Raw genomic sequence first — 14827 nt, 5'->3', positions numbered from 1 at the left:
TTAGTATAGAGGATCCTAAAAAGACTAGGAATAGAACTACCATAGTACCCAGCTATATTGCTCCTCAGTATTTATCCTAAAGAATTAAAGTCATAATACTACAGCAATACATGCATATCAATGTTTATACCATAAATCACAATTCACAGTAGCCACGTTATGAGACAGCCTAGTTCACCAATGAATGTATGGATTAAAAAAATGTGGTGTTAAAAAAAAATGTGGTGTATATACATAATGGAGTTTTATTCATCCATAATGAAGAATCAAATTATGTCATTTGCAGGATAATGGAACTTGACATTGTGCAAGTGAAAGAAGCCAAGCTCAAAAAATCAAAATGTTTTCTCTCATATATGAAAGTTACAGAAGATAAAGGAAAATAAAGGTGGTGGTGTGTGTGGAGGGGAAATCTCATGAAAATTGAAAGAAGATCAGTAGATTAGAGTAAAGGAACCAAGGGGATGAAGGGAAAACGTAAATACTGGGGAATGATATCAGTCAAATTATATTGTTATATTGTGTGCATGTATGAATATGTAACAGTGAATTCCTATCATTATGTACATCTATAATGCACCAATAAAAAATATGGGAAACAAAGGTCACTGGAGGGCTAGTGGCTTGGCTCAGTGGTAGAATGTCTAGTACACATGAGATACTGTGTTCAATCCCTAGCTCCAGAACCATAACAACAACACAAAAGGGCTGGAGGGGGGACTTTGGTCCCTTTTTGCCCCTTCTTTCATGTGAGGATTCAACAAAAAGATACCATTTGGTAGCAGAGAGGAGGATTCTACCAGACACCAAATCTGCTGGCACCTTGATCTTAAACTCTGCTGTCTTTAGAACTATAGGAAATAAATTTCCATGTATTTATTTATAAATTAGTTAGGTCTGTGATATTTCATTGTAGCAGCAGTACAATGACTGCCAACTTGCTGGAGATCCTCTGAGGAATTATGTAAATGTATCTTGGAATTATCCTATCAGATAATGGGAAGATTAGGGTATTCTTTCACTAATGCCTGCTTTTGGTTGAGAATTATGTCACCCCACCTTATTTAAATGATCTAATGGATATAACAAAAATATCGATGTCAATAACTTCAAAGACAAGAATATTGTGACTACATGTTTGCTTTACATATTGTAGTCCACTCCTCCCCATCTGTGATATTGTACTTAAGTAGTTACATAATATAGGTGAGTATTTATCTGGTATTTTCATACTCAGTTTTCCACTCTAGATTTTTTGAATTTAGCTTCTCTTTATTACCTTAAAATCTCTCCTCATATTACAAGCCCTCGGCTTCTTCAAGTTAACTGATCTTTGAGTTTTTACATTTATTCAGTCTCTACCTTACTGGAATTGATTTTATGAGTGTTAATTTTATATCCTGCTACTTTGCTGAATTTGTTTATAAGTTCTAGAAGTTTTCTAGTGGAGTTTTTTGGGTTTTCTGAATATAGAATCATGTCATTGGCAAATAGGGGAAGTTTGAGCTCTTCTTTTCCTGTTCATGTTTCTTCAATGTCTTTCTTTTGCTTAATTGCTCTGGCTAGAGTTTCAAGGACTATGTTGAATAGAAGTGGTGAAAGTGGGCATCCTTGTCTTGTTCTAGTTTTTTTTTTTTTTTTTTTTTTTTTTAAATATATACTTTTTGGGATGGGTACTGGGGATTGAACTCAGGAGCACTTGAACACTGAGCCATATCCCCAGCCCTATTTTGTATTTTATTTAGAGACAGAGTCTAACTGAGCTGCTTGGTGCCTTGCTTTTGCTGAGGCTGTCTTTGAATTCATGATCCTCCTGCCTCAGCCTCCCAAGCCACCGTGCCCGGTCCTAAAATGTTTTTTTTTTTTTTAGCTGTCAGTGAACCTTTTATTTTTTTATATGCAATCCTAAGAATCGAACCCAGTGCCTCACACATGTTTGGCAAGTGCTCTACCATTAAGCTACAACCCCAGTCACTTATCTTTTTTAGAGGGAATGCTTTCAATTTTTCTCCATTTAGAATGATATTGACTTTGGGTTTAATATATAGCTTTTATAATGTGGAGCTATGTTCCTGCTCTCCCTAGCTTTTCTAGTGTTTTGAGTATGAATAGATGTTGAATTTAGTCAAATGCTCTTTCTGCATCTATTGAGATCATCATGTGATTCTTATCTTTAAGTCTATTGATGTGATGGATTATGTTTATTGATTTCCATATGTTGAACCAACCTTGCATTCCTGGGATGAACCCCACTTGATTATGGTACACTATCTTTTTAATATGTTCTTGTATCCAATTTGCCAGTATTTTATTTGGACTTTTTGCATCTGCGTTCATTAGGGATATTGTTCTGAAGTTTTCTTCCCTTATGTGTTTTTGTCTGGTTTTGGTATCAGGGTGATACTGGCTTCATAGAATGAGTTTGGAAGAGTTCCTTCCTTTTCTATTTCATGGAATAATTTGAGGAGTATTAGTATAAGTTCTTCTTTGAAGGTCTGGTAGAACTGGACTGAGAATCCATCTGGTCCTGGCCTTTTCTTCTTTGTTAGGCTCTTGATGGCATCTTCAATTTCATTACTTGAAATTGATGGGTTTAAATTTTCTCTCTCCTCCTCATTCAATGTAGGTAGGTCATATATCTCTAGAAATTTGTCCAATTCTCAAGATTTTATATTTTATTGAAGTATAAATTTTCAAAATAGTTCCTGATTATCATCTGTATTTCAGTTTTGTCTGTTGTGATATTTCCTTTTTTGTCACAAATTTTAATAATTTGCATCTTCTCTTTCTTTCTTTTCATTAGCTTGGTTAAGGGCTTATCATATTTTTTCCCAAAGAACCAACTTTTTGTTTTGTTGATTTTTTGAATTTTTTTTCAATTTCATTGATTTAGGCTCTGATTTTAATTATTTTTTGTCTTCTACTGCTTTTGGTGTTGTTCTTCTTTTTCTAAGGCTTTGAGATGTAATGTTACGTTATTCATTTGGTGACTTTCTGTTCTTTTAGTAAATGAGCTCAATGCAATGAACTTTCCTTTTCGAACTGCCTTCATAGTATCTCAGAGATTTTGATGTGTGGTATTGCTATTCCCATTTATCTCTATGTATTTTTTTAAATTTCATACTTGATTTCTTCTGCTATCCATTGGTCATTCAATAGTGTATTACTTAAGTCTCCAGGTGTTAGAGTAGCTTCTATTTTTTATATTATCATTGATTTCTAATTTCTTTCTATTATGATCTGATAGAATGCAAGATATTATCTCTATTTTTTGTATTTGCTAAGAGCTGCTTTGTGGCCTAAGATATGTTCTGTTATATGAGAAGAATTCATGTGTTGCTAAGACAAAAGCGTATGCAGTTATTGATGGATGAAATATTTTACATATATGTGTTAAGTCCAAAATATTAATTGCATTTTTTAGTTCTATAGCTTCTTTATTTAGTTTTCATTTGGAGGATCTATCCAATGATGAGAGAGGCACATTAAAGTCACCCAGTATTACTGTGTTGTGGGTCTATAATTCTTGAAATTGAGAAGTATTTGTTTGATGTATGTAGATATTTCATTGTTTCAAGCATAAATATTTATGATTATTATGTCTCATTGATATATAATTCCCTAAGCAGTATGAAATGACCCTCTTTGTCCTTTTTGATTAACTTTAGTTTGTAGTCCACTTTATCTCATATGAGGTTAGAGACCCCTGGTTGTTTATGAGAGTCATATGAATGACATGTTTTTACCCATCATTTTACCTTCAGTCTGTGAAATGTGTTTGCCTATGAAGTGAGTCTCTTAGAGACAGCATTTTGTTAGGTGTTGTTTTTCAATCCAGTCTGCCAGTGTATGTCTTTTGATTGATGAGTTTAACCCATTTGCATTCAATGTTAGTATTGAGATAAGATTTTTATACCCTGTCATTTTATTTGTTTTTTAATTTGAATTAGTTTCTCCTTTGATTGACTATTTTTTTTAAGTAAGTTCCTCCCTTTGCTGGTTTTCACTTTTATTTTTCATTTATTCTTTATGAAATATCATATTGAGTATATTTTGTAGTGCAGGCTTTCTAATTGTGAATTCTTTTAACTTTTGTTTAACATGAAAGGTTTTTATTTAATTGTCAACTCTGAATCTTAATTTTGCTGGGTATAGTATTGTTGGTTGGCATCCATTTTCTTTCAGAGCTTAGTGTATATTATCCCAAGACCTCCTAGTTTTGAGGGTCTGTATTGAGAAATCATTTGAGATCCAGATTGATTTCCCTGTAAATATGACTGGTCAGATTTCTCTGGCAACCTTAACAGTTCTATCCATATTCTGTATGTCAGGCATTTTCACAACAATGTGACTTGGTGTGGGTCCATTGTAATTTTGTGTATTTGGGGTCCTGTATGCCTCCTGTATTTGATTTTCCATTTCATTCTTCAGGTTTGGGAAATTTTCAGATATTATTTCTTTGAAAAGATTGTACATTCCTTTGGTTTGTATCTCTGAGCCTTCATCTATCCTGATAAATCATATATTTGACTTTTTCATGTTATCCCATATTTCTTGGAAGTTCTGTTCATTGTCTCTTAACATCTTTTCTTCACAGTTAACATTATTTTCAAGATTATATATTTTGTCTTCATTGTCTTCCAAGTGGTTTAGTCTGCTGGCGATACTTTTCATTGAATTTTTAATTTGGTTTATTTATTGATTCATTTTGAGGATTTTTTTTATCTCTAACTCTTTATTGAAGTAATTTTTTATTTCCTGTATTCTATCTCTGATTTCCCTCCTTACATTGTCCTTTACCTCACAGATCAATTTAACTATGTACATTCTAAACTCCTTCTCTGACATTTCATCCACTGTGGTATTGATGGGTTCTGTTATTGAAGTGTCTTAGTTTGGGCAATTTTTTCCCTTATTTTTTCATGTTGTTTGTGTGTCTCCCATTTAACAGTTTGGATCTGAGGCAGTAGAGTTTCTACCACCTGGACTTATAATGCCCCTAAAGGTTTCTAGTATTTACTGTTTAGGGGGAGATAGATTATAACTACAACCTATGTAAATGACATACAGCACTAAAACAAATATTTTCTGCTGTGACATCTATATTTTAATTGTCACAATAAACAGAAATGATGTGATCTATTATTTTCCACAGTAAAAATAGTAAGTTTGCAAAAGGATTTACAATTTTGAATGGTGGACAGGAATAGAACAGATGTGATGTAGGTTGTGAAGATTATGAGGTTGGAGGAGAGAAAATAGAAGTAAAAAATTAAAGGAAGAGTGAAAGAGAAGACAATAGAGATTGGCTATTGGCAGATGAAAAGAGAGAATCAAAGGAAACAAGTGAGAGAGAAAATACATAAAAGTAAAAATTTTTTAAATTAGAATATAAAACAAAACCAAAACATACTAATCAAACATCCTAGTCCTCAAAATACTGATCCATGAAAACTAACTGGCTTCAAAAATGCTAGAAATGAGAAAAAACAAATAGGAATATGTATGTGTCCATGAACCACTCAAGTCACAATTAAACAGAGAAAAGAGAAAGAAAGAAAGAAAAAGAAAATAGAATTAAAATTAAAAAAAAAGATCTTGGTGAAAAGTCAAATAATTGTTTCCATTGGAGTTCGAAGTTCTCAGCTTTCCTTTTTGGCAGTGTTAGGTGGAGTGGGCTGGAGCGTGATGCCTCCTCCACCCTCAAGGTGGGGTTGCTGGAGTGTGAGAGGAAACCCCATAGGCAGAGCTCCTGGAGGTGGAATTTAGGCTTAGGCAGGCTCCAGGTTCTTGGTTGAATGGCCGTTGGTCTGAAGATTTTAAATCAGTGCACCTCCAGGGCCCAGTAGTTGCTGGCCGGTGATGGAAGACTGCTCCCCAGAGATCTCCCTCGGTTCCACTCTTGCAGTGGAGGAGCTAATTCTTAGTTCCCTCTGTTACCTGCAGACCCTGTTTTTCCTGGTCTTTTGGGTTCATCCTCCAAGTTCAATCTCTTCCAACCTGGCCCCTTCAAATTCCTCACCAGTTGTGTCTCTCCCAGCTGGCCCAGCAAGTGGCCGGATTGGAGGGAGAGAGGAAAAACTGGGTGGGTTTCCATGACAAGTATTCCCCTGTGTAAACTCCTCTTCAAGTTTGGTTTTCTTTTGGTCATTTAGGTACACTCTATGTCATGCTGTGTGGGTTTGCCAGGTCTGTATTTCAGATAAAATTCAGGTTTGCCAGGCATTGGCTCTTCCAGTTGCCAACCAATGCCATGGCTGCAAAATGTCCCTTTTCTCTCCTTCGCAGACAGCTGGGAGAGATGTGACTTCTTTCCTGCACAAGGATATTGTGCAGCACACCTTTTAGTTTAATTGGACAATGTCTTTGATCTCTGATCTCTCCAATCCAGACATGCCTCAGGCCTCCTAAAATGTGGGTTCCATTAATTCCCTATCCCTCCTCTTTGCTCTTGGAGGTACTGCTCTGGCTGGTACCTCTGGTGGTGGCACTGGAATTTCTTCTTTATTTTATTATATCCAACCTCCTGAGTCACTGATATGCTTTGAATGTCCAGTATGAAATCCCACTAAAGCCCCCCACCTTTTATTTTTCATCCACCTTGCTGAGAAGCTGCATATCTGCTTTCTTGGTTTCATGCTGGAGTATCCAGGAAAGCAAACTTCTCTATTCCATCATCTTGAAAACCCTATTCCTCCTATACCCATATGTTATTTGTTCAAGATGCTTGTATAAGAAATAAAATTTCAAAGATCTTAAAATCATACTTCTAGTGGGTATGGGGCCACCACTTGTAGTCCCAGCAGCTTGGGAGGCTGAGGCAGGAGTATCACAAGTTCAAAGCCAACCTCAGCAACTTAGCAAGACCCTGTGTCAAAATAAAAAAGGAAAATATGGACTGGGGATGTGGCTCAGTAGTTAAGTACCCCTCGGTTCAATCCCTGGGACCAATGAATAAATAAATAAAAATAAATAAATAAAATTATACATCTAGAGACGAAATATACATTGTCTGGAAAAAACCCCAACCCCACCAGATAGGATTAATAACAAATGAGAAAATGGAGAAAATATTAGTGAACAGAAAAAAAAAAATAGAAATTATACAAAATGAAACATACAAAGACTAAACTTTGGGACAAATTCAAATGACCTGCATGTATTTACCTGAAATCCCTAAGAAAGTGTACTATGACAGAAAAAAATATTTGATGAAATAATGGATGAAAAATTTCAGAATATGCCAAAAACTACAAGCCCACAAAACCAAGAAGCCCAATGAACCCCACATACAAGAAACATGAAGAAAACCATACCAAGGCACATTATAATGAAATTGTGATAAAGAGGAAAAACTTAAAATCAGCCAGAGAAAAAGCACATAGAAAAACAAAGATTTTCTATTTTACCCTAATGAAAAACAAAGTTTTAAAAATTCAATAGATTTCTTGTTGGAAATAATACAAACTAAAGATGGTGGTGCATTATTTGTGTGAAAAAATGAAAAGTTAAATGTGATAAAATTTCCAACTGAAAGTTCTATACACCATGAAAATATCTTTCAAAAATGAATGTAAATGGCTGGAGTTGTGGCTCAGTGGTAGAATACTTGCCTAGCATGTATGAGGCACTGGATTCATTCCTCAGTACCACCTAAAAAATAAATAAGATAAAGTTACTATGTCCATTTACAACTTAAAAAAATTTTTTTTAATGAAGGTAAAATAAAAACTGTCAGGTAAAAGCTGAAAGAATTTAATGCTAACAGATTTGCATGACTAGAAATACTGAAGGAAATCTGCCAAGCAAAAGGTAACTGGTACCTGATGAAAACCTGGAACTACGAAAAGAATGGAGAAAGCACTGGAATGGTGAAAAGTGAGTAAAGAATTCCTTTTTTTGTCTTATTGAAAAAAATCTTTTTAAATAAAATTGGGACTGGAGTTGTGGCTCAGTGGTATAGTGCTTGCCTAGCATATATGAAGCACTGGGTTCTATCCTCGGCATCACATAAAAAATAAATAAAATTGACATATGGTGTCCATCTACAACTAAAAAAATTTAAAAAACAAAAAATAAAATAAAACTGACTGAAAAGACCACATATTATAGGGTAATAATATGTTACAAGTTCAGGTAAATTGTGGGGAAATGGATTGGGACTGCTATGGATATGAGATTTATTTCGGCAGCAATGAGAATGTTCTAATATTAATATTGGTGATAGTAATACAAACTCTGAATATACCAAAAGTCATTGAGCTGTGCATTTTAATGGGCGAATTGTATGGTTTGTGCATTTACTCTCAATAAAAAAGATAATTAGGCATTTAAGGTAAAAATAATAGCAATGTATCCTGGTGCCCAAAGCGTGGATAGAATTAAGATGTATGACAATAGCATAAAAGCAGGAGAGAGAAATTGATGTATATTTTTGTAAGTTTCTTATACTATACATGAAGTAGTATAATTCTTGAAGACAGATTTTAATAAGTTGAAAGTGTATACTATACAAATGAGTCTGGTTTGGTAGTACACATAAGCGTTCCCAGTGACTTCAGAGATTGAGGCAGGAAGACCACAAGTTTGAGGATAGCCTCAGCAACTTAGTGACACCTTGTCTCAAAATAAAAAATAAGGAGTCTCGAAGATGGCAGACTGGAGGGAGGCTCTGTAATTCAGGATTCAAGCCAACGATATCTGTTTCTCGGTGAGGCAGTCTTTGCTGCTTATCAATCCCCTGCTGTTTACCCCATTTGTCCACTGCAATCACCTGCAGTCTGCCAGCATATTGACTACTTTTTGAGGGCAGATTGCTCACTAACTGGTGCCTATCATCCATTTGCCTGTTTGCCTGCCTCTTGCCTGCCCATCACCTGCCTTTCACCTACTCATCTCTCACCACCCGAGGTCCACCTGCTGATTGTCTACCGGTAGCCTGTAGACCCACTGCAGACCACCAGTGGATGGCCAGCTGCCTGCTATTGCCTGGAAGTCCACTATGTCAGTACCCACAGGTTTGGTTACATGTAGCTGCTGCCATTTTGAGACAACAGCTAGTACCTGCAGAACCCCTGGCTGGACTGACTGAGCCCCATCTCCAGGACCCCTCACCCAAATGACCACGTCTTGCCTCCAGGACCCCTCAACCAGCACACACCCTATCTTCAGGATCCCTGCCCAACCAACTGCACCTCCACCTCCAGGACCCCCTACTGACCATGCACATGCCCCAAGCTGCAGCTCCTCATTTGCCAACACATTTGGAAGCCAGAGTGGCCATCTTGGATTATTCTGGAAGCAGAAGTTTCCATCTTTGGGTGGGGCCAATCACATCCTGAAACACCTGCTGGAGACAGGAAGCTCATTGTCAGGTACCTTTCATGCAACAGGCTACTGAAGACTGGGAGGTTTGAATACCATATGACTATTATTGTGTAGGTTTTTTTCCCTCCATTTTGAAAAATTTTAAGATTTTATTACTTTACTTTTCTTGCTCTATTTTCCTTGTATTTAGCTGTTTTCTCAGAGTCTCTTTCTCCCTTTTTTTATGCTAGCAACCAACTTCTTTTGATTATACTTTCACTCTTCCTATGATGTAGAACTTCTATATACTCTTTTCCTACCCCATTAACAGTTACATGCTACACCCCACCCCATCCTCTTTGTCCTCCATTAGAAACTACAGACCTTATTGCAAATCTGTTTGTTATACTATAGATAATAATTGAACTCACCCTCTCTGTTTATTATGACAATATTGTTAATGTCTTCATAGGGACTATTTGGTTTAGGACTGCATATTGTCTGAACTGGGTGCTGCTAATATTGATCTCCCCCTTAAAGAAGAAGTTTTGGAAACCTATAGGGTCACTATAAACCTAGGGGGGAAACTGCAATACCCCAGATCTGCACTGCTAGAGGGGAAGATAGGTGAACAACATAAAAAAAAAGGAAGAAAATGATCCAAACAAATCTAGATTCTATATCAAGAGAATCCAGTGACATCATTGTAGAAGAAATATGAGAAAAGGAGTTCAGAATATACATAATTAAAATGATTCATGAAGCAAAGAATGAGATAAGACAGCAAATGCAGGCAATGAATGATCACTCCAATAAGCAGTTGAAAGAGCAACTGCAGGAAGCAAAAGATAATTTCAACAAAGAGAGATTCTCAAAAAAAAAAAAAAAAACCCAAACAGAAATCCTTGAAATGAAGGAAACAATAAACCAAATAAAAAACTCAATGGAAAACATCACCAACAGACTAGACCACTTAGAAGACAGAACCTCAGACAATGAAGACAAAATATTTAATCTTGAAAATCAAGTTGACAGAGAAGATGGTAAGAAATCACTAACAAAACTTCCAAGAACTATGGTATATTGTGAAAAGGCCAAATTCAAGAATTATTGGGATTGAGGAAGGCACAGAGATATAAACCAAAGGAATGAACAACATATTCAATGAAATAATATCAGAAAACATCCCAAACCTGAAGAATGAAATGTAAAATCAAATACGAGAGGCTTACAGAACACCAAATGCACAAATTACAACAGATCCACACCAAAGCACATTAAAATAAAAATGCCTAACACACAAAATAAAGATAGGATTTTGAAGACTTCAAGAGAAAAGCATGAGATTACATATAGGGGGAAACCAATATGGATATCAACAGATTTCTCAACCCAGACTCTAAAAGCTAGAAAGGCCTGGAACAAATATTTCAAGCTCTGAAAGAACATGACTGCCAATAAAGAATTCTATACCCAGCAAAACTAACATTCAGATTTGAAGACGAAATAAAATCCTTCCATGATAAAAATTAAAATAATTTACGGGGGGATCCAAGATGGCGGACTAGAGGGAGGGTGAGTTCCTTGTCGCTCCATAACTCCGGTTTCATACAGAGGATATCTCTTTCTTGGTGAGGCAGTTTTTGCTGCTTATTGATTCCCTGGTGTTTATACCATTTGTCTGCTGTGATCACCTGCAGTCTGCCAGCATATCGACGCCTTTTTTGAGTGCAGATTGCTCACTGTCAGGCGCCTATCATCCGCCATTTACCTGCCTCTGGCCAGTCCATCGCCTGCCTTACACCTATCCATCACCCAACACACGGGGTTCACCTCCCGATTGTCCAACAACAGTCAGCAAACTGATCGCCGACCACCAGTGGAGCACCAGCTGCCTGCTGCTGCCTGGAGTTCTCTGTCACAGTACCTGCAGGTTTGATTACATTTGGCTGCCGCCATTTTGAGACAACAGCCAGGCCCCATAGGACCCCTGACCAGACTGACTGAGCCCCATCTCCAGGATCCCTCAGCCCGACCGATCACTCCCTGCCTCTAGTGCCCTCATATCAATTGACTGCTCCCTGCCGCCAGGACCCCCAGACCAACTGACTGCGCCCTGCCACTGGGACCCCAGACCGACTGATTACACCCGGCCTCCAGGATCCCAAAACCACACCAAACACACCGGACCTCCAGGACCCCTGCCTGACCAACCGCATCCCGCCTCCAGGACCTCCAGCTGACCACGTCCACATCCTGAGCTGCAGCTCCCCATTTGCCAACACATTTGGAAGCCAGAGCAGCCATCTTGGATAATCCTGGAAGCCGTAGCTCCGATCTTTACGTGGGGCAAATCCCATCCTGAGACACCTGCTGGAGGCTTGAAGCTCATTGTCAGATACCTCTCATGCATCAGGCTACTGAACACTTGGAGGTTTCGTTACTATATGACTGTTATACTGTAGTTTTTCTTTTTTCTCCTTATTGAAAAAGTTTAAGTTTTTATTTCTTTACTTTTCTTGCTCTCTTTTCCTTTTGTTTACCTGTTCCCTCAGAGTCTCTTTCTCCCTTTTTTGCATGCTAACATCCAATTTCTTTTGATTACACTCTCACCCTTTCTATTATCTAGAACTTCTGTATAATCTTTTCTTATCCCATTAACAGCCACACTCTACATCCCTCTGCATCCTCTTTGTCCTCCATTAGAAACTGCAGACCTTATTGCAAATCTGTTTGTTTTATTGAAGATAATATTTGAATTCATTCTGTTTATTATGACAATTTTGTTATTGTCCTTATAGGGGCTATTTGGTCTAGGATTGCGTAGTGTCTGAATTGGGCACTGCTAATATTGATCTCCCCTTAAAGAAAGGGTTTTGGAAACCTATAGGGCTATTATAAGCCTATAGGGGGAAATATGCAATACCCCAGATCTGCACTGCTAGAGGGAAGATACATGAACAACATGAAAAAACGAAGAAAATGATCCAAACAAATCTAGATTCTATATTAAGAGAATCCAATGACAGTATGTTAGAAGAAATGTCTGAAAAGAACTTCAGATTATACATGATTAAGATGATTCGTGAAGCAAAGGATGAGATAAGAGAGCAAATGCAGGCAATGAATGATAATACCAATAAGCTGAAAGAGCACCTGCAGGAAGCAAAAGATCATTTCAACAAAGAGAGATTCTCAAAAAAAAAAAAAAAAAAAAAAAAAAAAACCAAACAGAAATCCTTGAAATGAGGGAAACAATAAACCAAATAAAAACAATAGAAAACATCACCAACAGACTAGACCACTTGGAAGACAGAACCTCAGACAATGAAGACAAAATATTTAATCTTGAAAATAAAGTTGCCCAAACAGAGAAAATGGTAAGAAATCATGAATAGAATCTCCAAGAACTATGGAACATCATGAAAAGACCAAATTTAAGAATTATCGGGAATGAGGAAGACACAGAGATACAAACCAAAGGAATGGACAACCTATTCAATGAAATAATATCAGAAAATTTCCCAAACCTGAAGAATGAAATGGAAAATCAAATACAAGAGGCTTACAGTACACCAAATGCACAAAATCACAACAGATCCACACCAAAGCACATAATAATGAAAATGCCTAACATTCAAAATAAAGATAGGATTTTGAAGGCCGTGAGAGAAATCATCAGATTACATATAGGGGGAAACCAATACGGATAGCAGCAGACTTCTCAACCCAGACTCTAAAAGCTAGAAGGGCCTGGAACAACATATTTCAAGGTCTGAAAGAACATGGTTGCCAACCAAGAATCCTATACCCAGCAAAACTAACCTTTCAATTTGAAGATGAAATAAAATCCTTCCATGATAAACAAAATTTAAAAGAATTTACAAATAGAAAGCCTGCACTACAGAATATTCTCAACAAAATATTCCATGAGGAGGAAATAAAAAACAACAATGGAGGTCAGCAAAGTGAGAAGCTACATTAAAGCAAAAACCAATCAAAGGAGAAACCAAGTCAAGTGAAAAACCAAAAATAAGTCCAAATGACTGGGAATACAAATCATATCTCATTAATAACCCTGAATGTTAATGGCCTAAACTCATCAATCAAAAGACATAGACTGGCAGAATGGATTAAAAAGAAAGACCCAAAAATATGCTGCCTTCAAGAGACTCATCTCATAGAAAAAGACATCCACAGACTAAAGGTGAAAGAATGGGAAAAAACCTACCATGCACACAGACTCAGTAAAACAGTGGGGTTTGGGCTGGGGACATAGCTCAGTTGGTAGAGTGCTTGCCTCTCAAGCATAAGGCCCTGGGTTCGATCCCCAGCACCGCAAAAAAAAAAAAAAAAAAAAAAAAAAAAAAAAAAAAATGGGGTTTTCCATCCTTATATCAGATAAAGTGGACTTCAAGTCAAAGTTAATCAGAAGGGAGAAAGAAGGACATTTCATACTGCTTAAGGGAATCATAAATCTGGAAGACATAGCGATATATATATATATTTATGCCCCAAACAATTGTGCATCCATGTACATCAAACAAATCCTTCTCAATTCCAGGAATCAAATAGACTACAACAAATAATTCTGGGTGACTTTAACACACTGCTGTCACCACTGAATAGATCTTGCAAACAAAAACTAAACAAAGAAACCATAGAACTCAATAACACAATCAAGAACTTAGACTTAACAGACATATGTACAATATTCCATCCATCAAGGAGTGAATACACTTTCTTCTTAGAAGTACATGGAATCTTCTCTAAAATAGACCATGTATTATGCCACAAAGCTACTCTTAGGAAATACAAAAAAATAGAGATACTGCCTTGTGTTCTATCAGATCATAATGGACTGAGAGTAGAAATCAATGACAAAATTAAAAAGGGAAATTACTCCAACACCTGGAGACTAAATAATATGCTATAGAATGGAGTATGGATAACAGAAAACATCAGGGAGGATATAAAAAAATTCTTAGAGGTAAATGAGAATGAGGATACAACATATCAAAATCTCTGGGACACTATGAAAACAGTACTAAGAGGAAAATTCATTGCATGGAGTGCATTCAAGAAAAGAATAAAAAGTCAACAACTAAATGACCTAACATTACAGCTCAAAGCCCTAGAAGAAGAAGAACAACACCAAAGTAGTAGAAGACAGGAAATAATTAAAATCAGAGCTGAAATTGAAGCGAAAGAAATAATTTAAAAAATTGACAAAACAAAAAGTTGGTTCTTTGAAAAAGTAAACAAAATAGACAAACCTTTAGCCTTACTAACAAAGAGAAGGAGAGAGAAAACTCAAATTACTAAAATTCATGATGATAAAGGAAATATCACAACAGATACCACTGAAATACATAACATAATGAGAAACTACTTTGACAATCTATACTCCAACAAAATAGAAAATCTCAAAGACATTGAAAAATTTCTAGAGACACTTCATTCTCCCAAACTGAACCAGGACATACAAAAATTAAGCAGATCAGTTTCAAGCAATGAAATA

The sequence above is a fragment of the Sciurus carolinensis genome, chromosome 1 (genome assembly GCF_902686445.1).
Source record: "Sciurus carolinensis chromosome 1, mSciCar1.2, whole genome shotgun sequence".
Classification (NCBI taxonomy): Eukaryota; Metazoa; Chordata; class Mammalia; order Rodentia; family Sciuridae; genus Sciurus; species Sciurus carolinensis.
Note: the sequence above shows the minus strand (reverse complement) of the source record.